Consider the following 21,621-nt stretch of genomic DNA (forward strand, 5'->3'; position numbering starts at 1 on the left):
GGAAGCCCTCACAGAACAGCGAACTCACATCTCTGAGACCGAGCCAGGTAGAGTCGCACAGAACTTCCTGCACCTCAGCAGGGAACAGATCAGTGAAATGGTTCCATCAATCTGAGCATAGTAGGGAAGGAATAAAGTCATTGGATTTGCTGAGACAGGTCTCAGCAACAGCTGTGCAGGCCAGCTCCCCAGGACCAGACAGCAACTAGCACAGCTCAGCAGGTGCCCAGTGTACGCAGGGATCCCCAGGCTTACGGCGCCCAGCCCAGGAGACCCCAGAGGAAGGTGGGGCGGGGGACCTGGTGCCCCCAGGAAGGTGCCCCCTCATCAGGCAGGATTGGCCCCCGTAGAGGTGGAGGGTCAGCAACATGGACAGGGGGTGAGTTCAGTGGAAACGGGAGCAGAGGACGTGCTGAATCCTTCGAGGTCTGCTGCCCTCGCTCTCCGAGACCCCTCACTCCCTGCTGACCCCCTGCCCTACCCGCTTGATACCACAGTCCTGACTCCCAGCCTCATAACCTCTCACACAACCACAGCACTCCGAGCCTGGTCTGCCCCACAACCTGCCACTAGCCTACCCATCCAACAAATGGTGCCCAGGATCCTTCACAAAGGCCACTGGGACAAGGACAAGTGAGTTAGTTAACACACATTTCCAAACCTTGTAAGAGCTGGGCTGATGGACGCTGGGCAGAGGGCCACACAGCAGGTCCTTGCAGAGGGGTGACCTGTAGGTGGCAGGACAGGCCCCAGGAGTGCAATGGCAAAGATTATATGTCGGGAGAGGCTGAGCTGCAGGCCACACAGGGCCGGCACCTCCTCTCCTGGGAACACCCCTCCTGGCCACACTGCTGTCACATTTGACCACAGTCCACCCTATGCTTAGGGGACATTCAGCCCTGAGTCCTTAGGGAGGCAAGTGCCTGCACGTGGCTGACATCATCCTGGGCGTTGGCAGCCGTGAAGGGAGCAGGTGGGCGCAGCAGTGATGCCTTCTGACAGGTGCCCCTTCCCCGCCCGCACTAAAGCACATCCTAGACATGAACACTGGTCCCCACCCAGCAAGGGAGAAGGCGCTGTCCTCCCCCAACCTCCACTCTCACCCGTTTAGACGTTTGTATGGCCAACCCCAGCAAGGACCGCTCCTGGACTGACACCACGGCAGAACAGAAGTGACCTTGCACTTGCACCTGTTGACCACTTCCCAGGCTTTCCATCCTGCCCGCAGGACACCACCCTTCCCCCTATGGAATGTGGTCCCCACAAATGGGGGTCCCCAGGGGCTCTGGCCCCCTAGGGGTTGTGACCCCCCTGCCCTCTGAGGGGCTGGGTCTGCATCGCTGTCTCCTGTGGTCTCACAGCCTGCAGTTCTGGCCCTGCCAGAGAACCAGCTGCTTGGGCTGGCAGCCCAGGAGGCGGGCAGCTGCTCAGCTCACTCAAAACTTGCAGGATTGCAACGCAGGCTCCTTGGCCTCGGCCTCTCCCCTTGACTCCATAGTCCCTGGTGGTGATGATCAGGGGAGCATGCATGGGCTCCTAACCTCCAGCACATGGAAAGGAAGCTTCTCCTTGCCCTTTCCCCCATCTCAATATTAACAGCTTCCTGCGCATTTTATCATTTAATCTTGGAAATAATCCACAGCTCAGCTGTGTAGATACAGAAACTGAGGCTCAGAGAGGTGGTAGGATTGCCAGATGCCACACAGCAAGACAGCAGGAGGGCCAGGATTCCAGTTTTTATCTGTCTCACCACCTCACATCCCCTCCACCTCGCCAAAGCCTACAACATCTGAGCTGTGCAATCAGGATTGGGAAACAGACCTGAAAGGGACCCTCAAGGATGGCCTAACACCCAGACCAGGTGGAGGGGGGCCTCCCTAAGGCCAATTCCACACCAGGGCAGAGCCCCCATCAACGGAGCTTTCCCAGGCCGTCTGCAGAGCTTTCCAGGCTGCCCTGGGCATCAGCCAAGGACTGGCCCCAAGCAGGACATGTGGGTTGTGGTCTCTGACCGGAGGACCCTCACTTGCATCTCAGGCACACCCTGACCTGGAAAAGGTCAGGGGATCCTTGGCCCTCCTTCTTTCACTTAGACCTCTAGGACACATCCTCTTGTACCCACAACATCTGGAAGTCCTCCTCCATGTCTGACTGCAATCCTTCCTGCTGCAGGGGACACCTGTTACCATCTCTGCAACACAAGCAGGTCCTTCCTCCCTCAAGCACACAGTGACCGCTCCCACATGTGGGAGACCATTTGCTGCCTCTTGTCCAAACTTCAGAAATTTGGAATACCTGGGTCACGGACCCAGGCCCCAACTCCTGGGCTCAGACCTGAGGAATCAACGTCAGTGACATCTGATTCTCCCCACTCCCCAGGTCCAGGGTGACAGAAGGAGCTGGGGCAGGGGCCCCTCCCTGCCTGAGTTGAGGGGAGGTTGCAGGGGACCCCGGGCCCCTCAAATCAAAACTCCCAGAGAAGATGCTGTGCCTCCCCCATCAGACCAGGGTCTCCAGGAAGGCCCAGCCACTGCCCACCCCTCTGCAGGCCACCAGTTCCTCACCACAGGCTCCTCCCAACCCACTCTGGCCAAAGCCCCCATGTCACCAAACCCCAGGGACAACCACCTGGCCCTTTCGCGCCACTTCTGAGCTCTCCTTCTGCCCTCAGTCAGCACCCCAGGGCCTGACCCTGAGCTGAGACTCGAGCTTCCTCTGTGGCTCCCCAGCCCTCAGATTCCTTGGTCAGTCAAGAATACAGCCAGCAACCTCCTTCCACCCCCACATCACCCCCATCCACCCAGCGCACTCCCTGGACAGCTGGCCTCCTGATCACATATCCCCCTGATGCCAAGTTGTCCTTGACAGCGTGTTAGGCCAGTCACTGCCATGGTAAGCTGCCCCTCTGGTGGCTGTCCGAGGCCTGCACACCCGCCGGCTGCATACCACCTGTATGTCCTTGAACCTCTGTCCAGTTGTCCCACTACGTGATAGCCTTATGTTCCTGCTTGCGTCCTCCTCTGGGAGGGCGGGACCAGGACCTGGCTTGCTCACCCCATGCCTGCACCCCAGTAGGGGCAGAGTGCCCAGCCAAGACTTGCTATGGGGGGACAAGTGAAGCCACGTGGCCGGGCAGCATGGCCCCTCTCTGCCCCTCCAACCTGGCGGCAACCTCCAGGAACCCTCCTACCTCCCTCCCTCTCATACCCACACACCCATCATCAATCAGCCTTCATGTCAAAATGCACCAGGACTCTCACTGCTGTTTTCCATTCCGTGGCCACCACCCTGGTGGGACCCACTGCCAGCCTCCCCCCTGCCTGCCTCTGCCTGTCCCCAGCACACTGCCATCACTGGAAATATGCCAAGACACATGCTCTGCTCAAAACCTTCCTGCTGCTCCCTCCTCACTCAGAGCAAAGGTCATGCCGCCCTCAGGGACCCCACAGGCCCCAGGGACTGGCCCACCTTTCCTGACCCTCCCCACTCCCCACCTCAAGTACACTCGTCCAGCCACACTCAGACGGGGAACCCCAGCTCCCTGCAACCCCGCCCTCGGAGACCTGCCTTATTCCAACTTCAGCCCCTGTGCGGGGCCACAGCCTTATCCTGGTGTCTCACGTGAGGTTGCTCAGAGAAGGCTGCCTGGCTCCTGTCACCAGCTGCCAGAGCGGAGTAGCCTGGCCCCCATCCAACTCAGAACGCCCCCCAGGGGACCTCCCCTGGGGCCCCAGTGCGTCAGAGCCTGGGAGGAGGCTCAGCCTGTGGCTCCCTGCCATCCTGCTCCCTGCAGAGCTCCCTGGTGGCTCAGCCCAGCCCCAGGAGGGGGAACTGGACAGCCAAGGCCACTGCTGGCCACTCAGGGCCGAGCTGCCTCCCCTGCGAAGTAGGCACACATCTTCACCCCGCATGCTGCTCAGGGAGACAACAGAGATACAGGGCTCAGCACAGGGCCCGGCACGCTCATGGGAGATCAGCAGACAGTAACACAGAGGGTGCATTGGGGGCGCAGCCTACCTGCTCACCCACTGAGCCTGGGCCTTCTCAGCATTCAGGATGCCTCCTGCAGGCCCGCGAAGCAGGCGTTATTATAGGACTGTGGGAATCAGGGCCCCCTGGGGTTTGATGGGCTAATTCACACTGGAGTGGGAAGGCCTCATACCTGTCCTCCCACACAGCAGAAAGAAGCCTGGATGGGAGAAGCTAGCCCCACTGAGGGAACAGGGAGTGGCCAAGATGTCTCTGCAGGCAGGGGCTTCTAGGAGCCCTTCAAAACTTCTCAGCTGGTCCTTTGTGCTCCTGAAAGCACGCATGCCAGGTACAAGCCCCGCCAAATCATGCTTCACATGTCCAGAGTGCCAACCGCCCACCTCTACTTATTGCCGTCTGACCCACAGACCAAGGCTTGTGCTGGGTTGCCTCCTCCAGGGAGCCCACCTGGATAAGCTGGGAGTTCCTGAGCACTGCACCTGGCTCCTCCAACAGGTCCTACCAGGCTGCTGGGCTGGGGCTCCCTGCCCAGGCCCCACCTCCCCCAGCAGCTGGAGCTCATCAGGGCTCTCAAGCCCCCCCGCAGCCCTGGTGGCCCTGCTCCCACACGCCAGCTGGGATGGAGCCACTAGGGACTCAGAACACAGCACCCTCTCCTGCCTCCAGGCCTTCATCTTGGCCGTTCCCTCTGAGCACATCCCCTCCTGTCCCCTGCCTGACTCAGCTTCATCCTTCAGGGCTCTCCCGAGGCCCTGCCATCTCCTGGAAGCCTCCTCAAACTCCCACTCTGTGCCCAGCTCCCATCTGACCACTAGCCTGTCAGAAACCCCCTCCCCGGGCAGGCCCATGTCTGCTTCCCGAGATCAGTGCCATGTCCTCTCTGTTGAGGGTCTGGGGGCAATGTTTGTGACCTGAGGGGACCCTGGGGGGTGGAGACCTGCCTGACTTTGGTCTTGCTGAGTGAGCTGCTGGGTGAGAGCCATGCACCCTCAGGCCTGTGTCCCTGCCCATGGGGGGCAGGCTCTCCGAGCACTAACAATGTCTAAGGCTCACTTAGCATCCACAGGTCTGTGACCAGGGCCTCAAAGGCTTCTCATGTAGCCCAGGGTGCCAATCTCCTGGCTCCCACATGGTACTGGCCACACTCTGAGTCAGAGCTTCCAGCCGCAGGCCTGCCCCAAGGCTGGAAACCTGGCCATCCTCAGGGTCTGGTGGCTCTTCACCAGACCCAACCTACCCACCTGAATAGGGCCAGAGGCCCAGGGCAGCCTGCCAGGCAGAAAAGGGCCCCTGCAATCCCCAGCCATGCAAGCAAGCGGTCTGCACTGTGGATGCCAGGGTCTCGCCAACCCCAGGGCACCTGCCAACTACGCCCAGCTCAGAGGCCTGCACCTCTGCCTGAGCTGTTTGACCCTCACTCAGACCTTCACCTGGTGCACCTCTGACCCAGCTCTGTCCGGCCTGCCACCTACTCATGCCAGCTGTGGGGCAAGCCCCTCGACACCCACACCCCATCATGCTCCATCCACTGGCGCAGCTGGACTTCAAGCCGATAGGTCACTCACTCAGCCAGTGTGCCCCTGGCCTGCCCCATCAGGCTCCATGCTGAGTGCAGGGTGCTGGGCACATGCATGGGCTCCAGTAGATCCCAAACCCCTCCACCCCCACCAACCCAGCTCTGTCTCCTCCAAGATACCTTCCCAGACTGCGTGGCCCCATGAGCTCTCCTGTCTGCCCTCCCACCCAGGCTCCTCACCTACTCAGCCTGGTTAACTGCCTCGGGTGTGTCCTGGTTCCCAAGAGGATGGGGGGCTTCATACTGGAACAGAGGAGATCAAATCTGACTCTATATTGGTCTGTTCCTTTAGTTTTAACCACTGTGCCCTGTTTTCTAGGCTTAGTCTTGCCAGCTCTGCACCTTTTAGGAAACAATGTTGCTTTTAGCCTGAAATAGACAGGAGAGGCTATTCTTGGGGTTCTGCACTTAAGTAGGGCTGGCAAATTGCAAAATACAAAATAACCTTTGTTTTGTTGCAGGTTTACAGGAACACCATGGCCTGACTCACATGGATGAATGCAAGAACTAAGAATTCCTACAGCAAGAAGTTTGCAACAACGAACCACACCCCATCCCAATTTTTTTTTTTTTTTTTTTTTTTTTGTATACAAGGAGCCTGAGTTCTGACTTGAGCAGGATGGTTCTACAAGACATTACCACCAACCTCAGTCTGCTGGTTTTCCAAATACAGTCACTATTCCTTGCCCCAACACCTCGTCTCCCCATTTTTTGGCCTGTCGTGTGGTGAGTAGAACGAGTTTGGACTGTGACGATTTCCCCCCAATTGCTGAGACCACCCCCAACACCACCTTAACTGTCACCACAGCCTCAACCATCACGGCTCTCACCAAAACCACCACCAGCACCATCACCACCACCAGCATTACCATCACCACCACTGGCACCATTACCACTCCCAGCGCCCCGCAGCAACCCTGCACACCCCACACCAGGGTAGGCATCCTCCCAGAGCTGCCCTGAGCTGTTCCCAGCCTGCCCAGCAGATCCCGTGAGCTCAGGGCTGTCCACACTCGCTGCCTACCCTGACCGCCAGGCCCACCCCTGACCCTCAAGTCACTTGTGAACACCCTACTCATACGACTGCACGTCCCCACCACCGACACACGGGGGGCCCACAGGGGTGGGAAAACACAGGGATGAGACGCAGCCAGATGCAGCCCCGCAGGAGACTCCTGTGCCCTGAACTCCACCCAGGAAAGCTCCCCACACCCAGACGCCCCCTGCCCATGCCATAACAGTGTATCCTGACTCTCAAGCATGTGTCTGTGATGTTCGCACCAAACAGGACCCCTTCCCTCCCCTCTAGACACCAGGGCCACCACTGGCCCAGCAACAGCCAACACCGCCCTTCAGCCAGCATGGGAGAAATCAGGCTGGGAACTGGCCGCCTCTGACAGGGAGCTGGACACCCTTCTGCGTGCCCCCCTTGGCCTGCCCCCTCGCTGCCCTCTCCAAGGAAACCAGGGACAGGGATGAGGCAAGGCTGTTAAAAGGACCAGGACTTGCACTTGGGTGAGGACTCCAGGGAGGGCGCTGGGCCTGGGTCCTGAGCGTCCCCCAGGACAGCTTCATCCGGCAGGGCTGGGGTCTGCCCAGGCAGAGAGAGAGCACAGACTGGCATGACTCATGCGGCCACCCTGGGCCTTCAATGGCACTCCATGCCCGTCTCCTCAGCCAGGCGTCTCTAAAGGTGCCTGGAGTGGGGTCACGCTTTGAGAAAGGGCACAACAGACTCTGCGGGAAGGTCACACCACCCACCAGTGTCTGCTCTGCCAGCTCAGTAAGGGTGCCAAGTGCCCACTAATTAGGGAAACCCCAACCCAACTGAACAGAAGCCACTTACAGGACTTCTCAGAGCCTTTATAGTTGCTGTGCACGTGGACCCAGGAGAACAGGACATGGTGGGTATGGAACTCTGTCCTTCCTGGAGCCCACGTGGGATTAGCGTCAGGCAGAACACCTCCTGAAATGCTGGCATAGCAAGAGGAGCACCGTGGAGAGTGTCTGGCCCAGGCCTGGCCTGTACTGACGTCCCTAGACTGGGCCTCACCTCCACCATTTTCAAGTGACAGACAGCAGGTGATTTCCAAGGATCTTGCCAGCTCTCACTTTTCTGCTCTACGTAACTCTGAGTTATTCTTTTTTAAAATGGAAACTGCACAACACATGCAGCCGCCATGAGTGAAAGACCCAGCGAGCTGTCCGAGCTGAACCACAGGACTGAACTCCCTGGATGTGCTCCTGGCTCTCCTTAACCCCGGCACCAGGCCATCCTCCTGGGCCCGTCCTCCACCCACCCACCCAAACATCTGGGAATTCTGCAAAGATCCCTCTTTCCCCACTAATGGCCCTGCTCCCAAGGCCCCCACTGCCATTGGCCAGATGGTGCAGGGGTGTTAGGGGGTTGGGGCCATGAGCCCTGTTGGGAGAAGTCACCTCACGTGTACATGTTGAGCCCATGTGTGCAAGTGTGTGTGTACAACTGGGGGTGAGGCAGGCCAGGGGTCTGTGATGTGGGTGGAAACCTCTGACTCAGACGTTCCAAGACGAGCATGTCACATGGCTGACAGTCGCACGTGGCTGGAAGAGGGGGCAGCCCTCCAAGAACATGACACATGCATACTAACACACGAACGAGCACAAGGGACTCCAGATGAGACATGGGGTCAGGGCTCAATGTGTGACCAGTGACCAGGACCAGGGCTCAGTCTGAGTCTGGAATCTAGGTTCCATCAGACCAGGGACAGAGTCATGGACCACGGTCATGGATCAAAAGATCACCTACTACTCAGATGATGGTCACATCACTGATGGCTCTCAGCCCCCAGTGGCACCCCCCTACACACAAAGTTCTGTAGACATGTGAGAACCTTTCTCATCCAAACACACACAAACACAGGCCAATGACAGCACAGACCCAATCTCTGGGCTCACTGGTGGACATAGACCTCCGGCCCTGTCCCTGGTCCCCGCTTCAGGAAACACTTGGTTCCTCTGAGCCTGTTCATGTGAGGAGTGGCCCCACTTGGGCATGGAAAGGGGTTCTGTCCAGCACACAGCAGAGCAAAGGGGGAAGAGTGAGGGAGGGTCAGAGACAGCCCTCTCCCTCCCCCGCCCTGTCCATCCCTGGTCTTTAGCCCCAGGCTGTTCATTTCTCGATCAGATACTGCAATCCTCATCCTGAGCTGGACCACATTCCTTTCTAAGCCTCAGCTTCACCAGACGTAACAGGCATAGTTAGCCAGGCTCCTAGCGCCATGCCCAGAACTGAACAGAGAGCTTGGGGGCCAAATGTGTTCTGAGGCACCTTCCTGCTGTCCTCAGAACCCTGGGCCCAGGCACAGAGACCCTAACAGTGCCATCCACTCAGAGGTGACCGGGAGTGGGCAGTGGGTGGGCCTCCCACACCTGAGGTGGAGGCCACAGCCAGTGGTGAGCACCCCATGGACTTGGTTGCAGCCCACTCCCCATCACCTTCTCTGCCCACACCCACAATCAGGCAGACTCTGATCCTGAGGATGGGAGTCTGAGGCTCCCAGAGGGTGGAATCTGCCCCAGGTCACACAGCCCTGGGGACTGAGAACTTCACACTCACTGGGCTGGCCAGACTGCTCACAGCCTGCTGCCCTGGAGACCAAGGGGCTGGGTCCACATCTCTGGAAAGCAATTTACAACTAAGATCTTGAAACCGTTCAGGGGACTCAACGCCTAGGGAACAATCAGAAATGTGAGCAGAGCTGTTCAAGCGAGGGTGCTGGGCCACTGGGTGAACGGGCATCCCCAGGGCACTGCAGGCAGCCTTCCAACAGCCACTAGGGAGGGTTTCTGGGCTTTGGGGAGGGGCTTATGCCGACATCAGGGGCCAGATTAAACAGACCTGCAACCGCGGTGTAACCTCCCACGATGGCCAGCCTGGGCCCTGAGAGCACGTGGGCCTTCTTTGTTGCTTTTTCTTTTTTTAACCGTTTTTGATACTTCACTTTGAACAAAGAGCTTGCGTCACTTGCAAAACCCAGAGAAAAGCACCTGACAGCAACCAAAGCCAGAGAGCCAGTTTCCAAAGGCTAGGCGGTCCGCCCAAGCTCTCCCCCACCCCAGGCCCCTGCCCCTGCTCCTGTCCTCACAACCCCAGACCCAGAGTTGGAAAGAGAAGTGCAGTCTGCCATATGGCCCTGGACACTCCCACCACAGGGCCTTTGCACTGCCTGTTCCTTCTGCCAAAATGCTTGTCCCCAGACACCCACGTGCACAGTGCTGTCAGGCCTCTGCTCAAGCACCACCCCTGAGAGGCTTCCCTAAACCTGCCCTAAAAGGCACCTCACCCCACACACCACTTGGTACACTGGCTCCATTTCTTGGCCTGTGCCTTGACCTGACAGTTTCACAGGAATCCATAGGTTCCCACTTTCCTGTCCCTCCTCACTGGGGATCAGAGGAGGCTGAGGTCTTGAGTGATTACTGACCACCGACAAGGCACACTGCCTTGTCGGTGGTCAGTAATCACTCAAGATTGGATGGGTGGGTGGATAGGTGGATAAGTGGATGGGTGGATGGATGGATTGGGGAGCTGGATGGGTGGATGAGTGCATGAATGGGTGGTAGGTAGGTGGGTGGATAGCCAAGGGAGTGGATGGATAGAAGGTGGGTGGGTGGATACCTAAGCGAGTGGACAGGTGGGTGGAGAGTGGATGGATGCATGGTGGTCACACCCCTCCCTGACAACTTCCACAGTTGCTGACATGCAGCCCTACAAACTGGCCCCACACCCCTTGCAGCCTCCCCCCGGCACCTATCCATCCTCCTCTCCGGTCGCCTACTCGTCCTGGCCTCACATTCTTCCTGTACCCTCTAACTTCCACACCGTTACTCAAAGTGTGTTTCTGCCTAGAGAGCTTCCTCCTGTTCTCTGCCAGAAAACACGTCCTCCTCTAGGATCAGCCACTGCGGGAGCCTCCCTGGCCTCCCTGACACATCTCCGTCACTGCACCACGCCCAGCAGCAGGGACTTGCCACACGTACCCCCCGGCCCACAGGCTGGCCTGGGACGGGCGGAACCAGGGATGAGAGAGGTGGGTGGTGACAATGACATGCAGCTCTTCAATGGACATACCCACTTCAATGGACACCAAACCTCCAGAGGGGAGGCCCAGCCACCACCAGGCCCATCTGGCACATCGGGACCCGGTCACTAAGTTCTCACCCGCCCTGTCTCCACAAAGTCTGAACCTCCTCTCCTCTGGATACTGCCCCCATTATGGGGCTTTTTGACAAATTCATCCCTGTTACTACGTAGCCCCACACCTCTCTCTCTGCTTCCCTGTGTCTGGGAGGACACCTGCCTCTGGGCACCCACGCAGGGCCCTGTGACTCTAAATTGCAGCCTGGTCAGTCCAGCCCGGTGCCCCGTCCCCCTACTTCCCACTGCTGCAGCACCTGGTGTGGGCTGGTGCTACTGCTTGACAAGGAGCTGGGCCCAGGGCCCCAGGAGCCCCCACATCTGCTTCCCATCTGATCACTCAGGGCCTCACCCTGCTGCCCAGTCCTTGGCAGTGCTCTTGCAAAGCTACACCATCTGCCTGTCACCTGGCCAGTGTGAGGGGGGCTGCCACACCCCTCTGGATCCCCAACCGTGGACTTCCCTGGGAGGGGTGGGAAGCCAGCTGGGTGGGATCCTGCCGCCTCAGAGCCTCACCTGGGCAGGGAGAATGTGCAGGACAGAAAGAGTCAGGGAGTCAGTGGCCCCCGAACCTGAAGGCTGTGCCCCGCCTCTGCTGGGTCAGCCTCCTCCCAGGCCTGAGGCCCCAAGGACACAAAGCACAGATGAACTTACAAGTCAGTCTTGGCCCACAGGCTACAAGTCTGGTTGGTGGTGCCCTGCGAAGGAGGGGGAGCTGTCAGGCCACCTGCCCGCCCCACGAGCTTCACCCAGCCGTCACTCCAGGGCTCACCCTGTGCCGGGCACTCTGCCTACCCTGTTCCCACAGAGACAGTTGGAGGAGGAGGAACTGAGACCCAGCTCAGGGAAGGGACTGGCTCAGGCCCCCAAGCCCCACTGTGTGGCCTTGGGCAGCTCTTGTCCCCTCACTCAGCCGGGATGGGGAGCAGGGTCTGAAGCCCAGTTCTAGATGCCCTAGTGGCCAATTCAGCGTCTGGATGACCTGGGAGACCCCTTCCCCGGGCAGTCCACACTAAGCCTTTCCCAGTGCTCTGGGATCTGGAAGATCGAAGGGGTGGAGGCCATCACTTGCAGGTCCCAAGAACCTCCCACACAGAAAGTCCTCTCCAGCCCTCAGTCCTGGCTGTGGCTGACTTACGTCCACAGAGTGTGCCACTGGGTACACAGGGTTATGTCAGAGGACGGAGGGCAGAGGAGGGCCATGGAAAGATGGGCTGGGCTGGGTAGGAGACCCCTGGCCCGGCCTCACCATTATCTGTATGTTTGGGCAGTCGGTAGAGACACAGCAGAAGTAGATGGGGGCTCCCAGAAGGAAATACCTCCTCGTGCAGCTCACAGCATCACAGGATGAGGCCTGGGGAGACGCTGGGTCAGCTGTCTCCTGATTCTCAGGTGGGTGCCCGCCTCCAGCACAGGAGTTTCACACATGGCTCCCAGGCACAAGCCACTCAAGTTGGAACACTTAGCGCCAGAAACGGACACTTGCCCAGGACCACATTCCAAATGAGCAGGCCCAGGGGACAGGCTTCCCTAAGTTTATTTCATTCAAAACATTTTCCAGCAGATGCTTCAGGTCGGGCACTGCACCAGGTCCTGGGACCGGGCAAGAGCCAAACCTTCAGGGACAAACCTGCGTGGGGGCAGAGCCCTTTCCTATCCAAAGCCCTGGGGAAAACCAACAGCCAGGCATACCCTGCTCAGCTCCACCCACGCGGGCACGGGACCCGCTGGCCTGGGTGTGCCAAGCAGACGCTGGGCAGGCCTTGGGGCTGATGGACGTCAGGTGTCCACTGCCTTAAACACGGGCACAGCCTGTGACCCAGAACTTACTCCCAGGGAACCAGGCACACTTGCACACACACACGGTGGCATGACCCTAGGCGACTGCCACAACCCTGTCACCCAACAGAAGCCACAGGACAGGATAGGACACCTGCTCCACTGCATGGTGCAGAATCAAAACAAGGGAAAATACGGTCGTGCACGCAGACAAAAGGCCAGACAAGTCACACCATCCCGCGACCTGGGTTTTCTTCACTTTACTTCCGTGGATTGCAATACGCTACCCAGACATGTATTGCTCTATAAACAACACACGGCAGGGGGGGCTGCAACCACCGCTGGGAACACACAGCCCCCACTGGGGGAGGGGCCCTGGGCAGGGGCAGGGAACCCACAATGCACTTGTTTTACAGAAAGAAAACAGGCTCAGAAAGGGTCACTTCCTCAATGTTGCACAGCAAACAAATGTCCAACCTGCACGCACTCTTCAAATACGAGGGGCAAAGGACATCAACCCTTCAACGTGCCAAGCCCCTTCTGGGAGCCCACTCTGCCTTTTCCACACCCCCCATCATTCCACAGGGCTGCATGGGGATTAAGACCACCACGTTCAAAGCTGACTTCCCACCTAGTGGTCCTGCAAGCCCACAGCTAGTGTGTTAATAACTTCTCTGTGCCTCAGTTTCCCACGTGTCAATGGGTGGCTCCGTGGGGCATCGCACTAAAGGGCTTCATGCAGGCGCTGGCTTCTGGTGAACGCTCAGTCACGGTGGTCCTGAGCCCCCATCCCCTCCCACCTGTACAGCCCCGGCTTCAGGGCACGGGCTGCCTGGGAATGGTCTGGGCCGAGTGTCCTGCGCTGACAGCTCCTTGACCGGCATCTCAAGGGTAGGAGTCCCCCACGACACCCGCCCCTCAAGCCCTCACCTGTGACACTGACAGGACACAGGACTGCGGCCACCTCTCTGGCCAGGACCTCCTTCCAGAGCACAGCACCGAAGCTGTCCTCATCACAGATCTCACAGGGCTCTGCCAAGGGGCCGGGACGTGAGTGGGGGTGGGGACAGGAAGAGGGGTGGGGAGCTGGCAGCAGGGCCAGGAAGGCGAAGACCCCTCTAGGAAACCCACCATCACAAGGGGAAGTCATTTTCCAGGAGAGCTGATCCCCAAGCCCACCCAGTCTTTCAGGAAGCCCCTCCCCAGAGTCCAGCTAAGGGGTGGGGGGACACTCACTGGGACATGGCTGGGTGCTGCATTCTTGGTGCTAATCTTGGGGGCTCTGGCTGGCTGCTCCCCCAAAGAAGGGCCCCAAGCAGGCACGCTCCTGCTGCTGTGTGCCACTCCAACATGACACTGCATCTGCCCCTTGACTCCCAGGCTGCCACTTCAAATCCACTGCATGATGACGCCACACACAGAGGACCAGGGATGGGGACAAGGAGGGTGCAGGTCCAGGAGCCACAAGAATGCAGACAGGGATGAAGGGGCAGGAAGCCATAAGAAAGAAACAGAGACCCTGAGAGTGGGAGCCAAGTTCAGCTTGATACAGGATTAAACAAATGCCTCACGTGCACTCATCCCCTCACCATCAACCCACTGCCCCCGGCATCCCCAGGGACACTGCAAGGTCCCACAATGAGCCACCATGGGGTCTAACTCCTCCTTCATGGTTCATGCCCACCAGGTCCCCCACCCACAAGTCCCTTGGCACAGCCCTGACCATGCAGGAAGCAGTCTCAAGTTTCCACCCAGTGGCCCTGGCACTCAGTGCCCCTGTACAAAGGCCCACTGCACTCCTGTGTGCCCTGCTGCTGGCCTGTGAAGCAGCTAGTGGAGCACAGATTACAACTTGTCTTTCAAGGGATGACCCCTCCCATGCAGGGATCTGGGGAACAGAAGCCTGGTGGTCAGGAGGCGAGTGTGGGCCTAGACGGGATTAGTAATGGGGTGTGACGCAGAGGCCGGCCGGGCAGTGAGGGGCAGAGACGCCGGAGGAGTTGGGGCCTGGTGCCTACCTCACTTCACCCTGGAGGCTCGGTGCCCTCCAGCACTGTCTACAGGCAGCTGGGCCAGGGTATCCACTGGCTTTGCATCCAGGTTCCCAGTGTGGGGGCTGGAAACAGAGCTGGAGCCCCAGCTAGGTCTAAAGAGTGAATGAATGAGTGAATAAATATAAGACGCCCACAGCCATCCCAGTGCTGCCTGACACAACAGGGTGATGGGGTGACGGGGTTGAGGATGGTGCTCGGGCTCTCTTTCCTGGGCACAGGTCCTCACGCCCTGCTGCCCTCTCCCGGTGGCCCTCCGTCCAGTTTCCTCTGAGCCTCAGTCTCCTCATCCCGCTCCTGCCCCAGCCATGACCTGTGAGCTTTGTCCTACGCCCTGCAGGAACATCGGGAGTGATCAAGGTCTCGCAGCTGCTGGCGGAGCACCAGGCCGAGCCTCCCGCACACCAAGCAGACTGCTGCTGAGGGCCTCCAGGCCCCTCCGGCCACCCTCCTTCAGCCCTCTCCTGGGTCTTCTCCATCCTGGCCCTGTCCCCCCAGCAATCATGACCTCATGCCCCCAAAGACCTGAATACCTTAGTGGCCCCAGTGCCACCAAGGACACGATGAGGGACAGCCTCTAAGGGGAGCCACTGAGGAGTGAGCAGTGGAGAGGCCTCACATCTGGGGCCCGCACTCCAGGCTACGCCGATGGGCTCAGGAAGAGGCTGCTTCACCCAGGCTTTCTGTCCAAAAGCCACATTTAAGGTTCCCAGATCACTCCCTCTGTGAGGGACCCTGGTGCCACCATCCTATTTATTCTCAGGGTCGCCCTGAGGCCCCTGCCCTCCCAGCAAAGCAGGGTCAGGGCAAAGTCAACAGGGGCACGCAGCCTCACCAAGCATCTACTGTGGGCCAGGCTCAGGCCGGGCCGGGCACCCTGCATGACGTGGCACCACGTACCAGGAACCAAGGAGATGGCACTGCCAAGGCCCAGCTCTGGGACCCATGCTAGACCTGGGCCACTGTCCCATGCCACCTACTCCCCCGGGGCTGGAGCAGGGGAGCTGGGCTGGCCAAAGGAAGGTCATACCTGGCCCGGCAAGAGGGTTCCCAATGTCTCTTGGATCTCAGCTTCTCTGTGGCCCCAAGGAGCAGACCCACCTCCTGGGGTGAGAATGCGGACAGCGCAGATCTCAGACGGGCTCTGGAGCCCAAGGGCCAGGGTCACGTGGTGGCCCCACCACCCACCACCATGGGCCCATCATGTACATCCCACCCTGGCCTGACACCTCTCCTCTGAGGACAGACTGATGCCTGAAATGGCTGGGAGACGACACGTGTGGGCACATCACTGGGATCACAGTTGATCCCAGGGAACCCACTTTGATGGGCAGCAGGTTCAGTGTCCAGGTACTCTGCTCTGGAGAGGGCAACTAGAGAGGTGCAGAGCCTCCTCCCAGTGGTCCCCGTGCCTGTGCTGGGAACTGACCATCAATGAGGGCCTGATGAATGAACTGGAGGCTAGGAAGGGACACCCCTAACCCTAACTCTCCCAATTTGGAAGGCGGGGCTCCTTCTCCCTGCTGAGTTATGTAGCAACTGAGAATTCCACACCCTCCATGCCCTTGCAGAAGCTTCCCCTCCCCCCTCACAAAGCCCACCTTCCATGGGTCCCACTGTCCCCTGAAGCCAGAGAGGCAGAACACCTCAGCCACATAAGAGACAGGTAGGAGGGGTGGCTCCAACCTTACTGGGGTGGGCGTGCACCATGCTTGACCCCTGAGCTCCCAGCTGTGCAGCAGAGGCCCAGGGAGGACTTGGCAAAGAGGGCCGCAGGGCGGGGGCAGGGCTGAGCTCTGCATGGACCCTGACTCTGGGGGGCCGAAGGGCTGGCTCTGAGCCCCATTCTGGGTCTGGGCGCGATGCCTTGTGATCCCACAAGGGAGGCAGCCTCTCTGCTCTCATTGTTCAGATGGGATGACACGAGCCTGCCCACGTGAAGCAATGCCTGCTTCCCTTCCCCCATTGAGGAGGAGGCCGAGTGGGACTGGGCCCCACACACTTCAAGGAAGGTTGCTCCCCCCAAGGTTGGCTCTCTGGGGAGCATCCTGGGCAAGGGAGTCCTGACTCCCCCCTGCACCTGCTCTGTGCTGGTCACCTCAGTACACAGAAGCCTTGAGTCTCAGTCCACCCAGGAACCAAATGCTCACCCCACGTACAGCAGAGACAACTAGGCTCAAAGAGGCATGGTCCAGACAGCCAGGAGGGTCTGCCCTGGAGACGGCATGGAGGCCCAAGTCTCAGAAGACAGGTGAAGACGCGGTCTCAAGGATACTGCACAAATACGACTTCACTTTGAACTGGGAATGTCGTGCAAGGACCCTGGGGGCGCAGGAGAAGGGGAGCAGACCAGAGCCTGAGGGAAGGCGGGGAGCCCCAGGACTGCCTCTGTGCCCTCGGGACAGGGCAGGTGAGCAGCTCTGAAGGTATGACAGCCGAGGCTGCCCAGACATCGGGCCTTCATCGCTGCCACCTCACTCAGGTGATCACAACAGCCCCATGACCACGCCCGTTTGGTGGATACAGACAGAGCCCAACTTATCCACCAGGCTGACAAGGAGAGGAGCTGGGATCAAACCCAGGATCAGATTCCAAGTGCTCCGCTCGCTGGCCCCTAGACTAAGGCTGCCTGCCAAAACCAACCACAGGGCCCCCCGCCTGGCACTCTAGACCTCAGTGGTCTCCCCTGCTGAGCCATCCCATCCCATCACTCTGAAACAAAGGGACAGAGGTCTGGGGTCCAGGAAACAGCACTGGTAGCAGGGCCTGGGTGGGCACGTCCTGCCCATTCCCCTTGCTGCCCCAACCCAGGTCCCAAGTGGAAGCCTGAGTGACATGGAACCTGGCAGTGGGTGGGAGAGAGAGGATGTCACTTGGTTCCCATGGCAACTGCTGCAGAGCTCAGTCTTTCAGATAGACTCAGGTAAGTCCTCAGCTGCTAAAACACCCATTATTTCAGGGCTGGTTACCTCGGTGACCCAGGTGGTGAGGATGTGGTGGGAGGAGGGGGCGGAAAGGAGGGGTCAGATCAGGAGATCCCAGGCAGGGGGCCACCGACTCAGAGAACAGACTGCCCCCCAGGCCTAGACATGACCCTGGTCACACACTGAGCCTTGATCTGCATCACAGACTGACTTCTGATCCTGGACACAAGGTGCCTGGCCCCCCTCACAGACAAGCCCTGATCCAGGTCACAGACTGCATACCGAACTTGGCTGCACTTCCATCACGGAGGTACACTCAGCGAGTGGTGGCTGCTCCCCATCTTGTACTGACCCCTGATCCAAGTCACAGACTGCCCCTTGACCTTGGCCAAGCTCCCACCATGGAGGAACACTCAGCAAGTGGTGGCTTCTATTTCTGTTATCGTTGTTGTATCTTTAACGTGTGTCCCACTCACAGTTGACCCCTGACGAGTGTTATTCAGACCAATGCAACCACAACCGGGGGAGTCCCCGCAAGGACTCCTGGGGCCCGCAGAGCTGGGCAGAGGCTCTCAGGACCCCCTTTGCTGGGTGGCCACAGGGCTCCTGGGCTGGGTGGGCTATAAGGGGGCGGCAGAGGAGTGGGCAAGGCTGGGGGGTGGGCTGCCCCTCCAGGCCCAGAAGGAAGCAGCCATTCTTCCCTGGCTCAGTGACCCGTCTGGAAGCCTCATTTCCATCTCATTACAGGATGAATAGAGCCAATTAATGGCAACCAGGCAACCTTGGCCACCCAGGAGAGAGGGCACATGGTGAGGGCTCCCAGCCTCCTTCCACCCTGGCGTACCAGCCTGGAGGCTGTGGCCTCCCTGGCCCCTGTGGCCCCAGAAGGCCAGGATGAGGGTCCTGGGAGAGGCCCGCATCCTGCTAGGCCTTCCTGCTTCCTGGGCAGAGCTCTCCCCAGCCCAGCAGATGGGCCAGCAGAGGCAGTGGGTCAGCCCCTGTCCATTCCTGCCCTGCCCTAGCCCACCAGGCCGGTTCTCCAGGCATCCAGGGCATGCTCCAGGGCCTCTGAAGTTAGGGCTTGTCCTGGGGCACGGGAGTTCCTCCTCAGCCCCCTGCATGGATGTCCAAATGAGGACCACAGGGAACAGGACAGCTCTCTGAATTCCCCCACCCAGTCCCCAGTCACCTCCACTCCAGCCCCCATAGGTCCTGACTTGACCCATCTGGCCAGGGGTAGGAAAACACAGAGAACACTACCATGAGAGAGAGGGGGACATGGAGCTGAGAGCCCGGGGGAGTGGGAGGGCGGCTGCAGAGGGGCCGCCAGGCAGGGGTGGAGGTGGAGGAGAGGGGACAGTTGCTCTGGCCAGAGAAACACTTGCCAGACAGATATGTGGCCATGTGGCATCTGGACAGGCCGGGTGGTGGCAGTGCTGAAAAGAGGCCACGTGTTAGCCTGGGCCTCCTGCTGACTCCCAGCTTGGCTGGGGGTGGAGGGACACAGGTGACACAGCCTCCCCTAGGCAGTATGAGGGGCAAAGATCCCTGGCACAGGCTCAGACAGCAAGAACTGGGACAAGCACCTGCCTAGCTCAACTGTGTGTCTTCTGAATGACTGCTGGACCTCTCTGGTCTGCGTGCCACCCCACCCTGACACACATGCATGTACACACACACACACACACACACACACTCCCAGTAGAGTGCTCTGCAGGAGACACCCCAGGTGGGACCACCAGCTGTCAAGAGCTGGCTCTGCCCTGTCTCTCCCTTACAAGCTGTGTGACCTTAACTGCTGTTTAACCTCTCTGTGCCTCATTCCGCTACATAAGCATTAATGCAGGACCTGCTGTGTACCGGGTTTCATCAGCCAGCAGAGCAAACTCCCCTGCCCTGTTGCGAGGTACATCGTGGAAGGACAGAGAATAAGGACACAGGAAATTACCCAGCGTTCACAGGCGATGCCGTGTGGGAGGAGAAAAAGACACGGGATATGGTGAGAGCGCGGCTGGGGCTGCTGCCACTTGAAGCAGCATGGTCAGAGGGTCAGGGCGGCCAGGGCATGAGCAAGCTGAGGGAAGGGGCCCTGTGGGCATGTGGGGAAGAGTCTTCCAGAGGGGGGAACAGCCCATGCAAAGGCCCTGCGCAGATGGCCGCCTGGCTGGGGAGCCAACCCCCAGGCTGCTGGGAGGAGTAAACTGGTTGACAGGTGGTGCTTCCTGCACAAAGGAGACAGTCAAATGCAGCTGCGGTCACCACCACCAAGATGATTTTCATTCCCAAGGTCTCAAAGCATCAAGGCCTTCGGAGTCCCAGGCACGTGCATGGCGGTCTGAGCTGACCCTGGGCCCGGGTGACCGTGTCCTGTCCTGCAGCCGAGCTCCCCGCTTCACACTGTGGCAGCCGCAGCCCTCAGGCCCTGCAAGCTGTCTTCCCCCAAGGCCCCCAGCCCTGCCACACAGCCTTGACACGCACTTTGCCACAACTACTGAAATCGGCCTACACACACACTCATACACGGTGGATGCGAGTACCTCCCACGCTCACACACATGCACAGGAGAACGCAATGCACACGCACACATACTGACATGCTGGAAGGGGGCAGGCGTGACCGTGTGCACACGTGTGCCCCATGCACTGCACACATGCACACACACCCCTTGCCCACACTACGTTGGCAATGCACCTGTGAATGCACACACGTGCAGTGTACACACGCACGCACAGTACTTGTAAACATGGATGTGTGAAGACAGACATGCTCGGAAAACACACAGCACACGTACACACTCATGGATGCAGGAGCACAAATACGTTCACACACACACAGGCACAGTTCTGCCCGCCCCCTTCCGGCACCACTCCCCAGCATTTCCATTCTCAGAATCTCTGCGCACGGCCATGGTACCCAACCCCATCTCCTAACCTCCCTCTCCCTGCCCCAGCCCTCCAGATTCCCTACCAGATAATGAACAAAGATACAGGTGACTTTTCATCAGTAACATTGCTTAGAAACACTTTCACCCCGGTTCTCATTCCTCATGACAATCAAGGAAAAAGATGTTTTTACTCTCAGTTTTAAAGACGAGGGGTCTGAGGGAATGGAAGAGCTGATGGGTTGGGCCCAGGGACACTCACTGCGTATGTGTCAGGCTGGGATTTGAACCTGACCTGGTCCTATCCAGGGGCACTAGGTCCCAGAGCTCCCTCCTCCAACGACATTTCCACAGGATGACCCATGGGCCTCTCACAACCAAGCCCACTCTGACCTCCGAATCGTCCTCCCCAGCCCATTCCTCCCACTGCTTCAGCACCTTGGCTGACATCCTCAGTCTCAGCCAGGAATCTGGGAGTGGTCCACCCACCTCCTTCCTCCATGTCCACATCCTTTGCATCCACAAGTTCATCAGCTCCACCCCTACCCCTCAGACCCTGCTCCTTTCTCCAGACTGGGCCAGCTTTCTGCAGCATCAACAGCACACTTGTCACACCAGCCCTGCCTTCTTGATCTTCTCCAGAGAGCTCTGCACCGCTGGGTCTACCCAGTCTCTCCTCAGCACACTCCCTGCCCTGATGCTAACACAGACCAGCTCCAGTGTGGGCCAGGCCCCAGGGCCATCATGTCTGCTGTGACCCAGCAGTCCACAAAGCAGGTGGCATTTTGCCAGCAAAGACACTGAGGCTCAGGGAGCAGGTGACCACTGGGGCGTTGCCGGGTAAGATGTACAGCCAAGCCACTGCCCACCTGGTCCTCCTGCACCCTCCCACCTCCAAAACCAGCCACTGCCCTGCATCTCTGCTCCCTGAAAGACCCATCTATAGTCTGTTCCATTCACCTCCTCCCTACCCGCTGAGGACCACTCCCGTCAGCATGCCAGCCTGGGGGAAGGAGGGGGAGCTGCCCCAGCCAAGGTCACAGTGCCCAGCCTGAAGAGCCCTGGGGGCCCTGATCCCTGATGGGAGACGGGGATTTTCTGATGTTTCCTGGATGCCACACCTGCACCCCCTTCCCGGGGCTCTGGCCACTTCTTCCCTCCTCTCCTGATCCTCTCCAGCACCTCGCTGCTTCACAGACACTTCTAATCTGGGGTCCTCTCCCTGGGCCATCAATAGAAAC

At 59.2% G+C, this 21,621-nt stretch overlaps 1 long non-coding RNA gene across 1 annotated transcript in view; it reads right to left on the bottom strand.

The window, feature by feature from the left end:
* Positions 1 to 21,621, bottom strand: part of LOC105073359 (uncharacterized) — a 56,112-nt gene that overhangs the window by 2,645 nt on the left and 31,846 nt on the right. The gene's annotated exons all lie outside the window — the stretch shown is intronic.

Source organism: Camelus bactrianus, chromosome 31 (assembly GCF_048773025.1).
Source record: "Camelus bactrianus isolate YW-2024 breed Bactrian camel chromosome 31, ASM4877302v1, whole genome shotgun sequence".
Lineage (NCBI taxonomy): Eukaryota > Metazoa > Chordata > Mammalia > Artiodactyla > Camelidae > Camelus > Camelus bactrianus.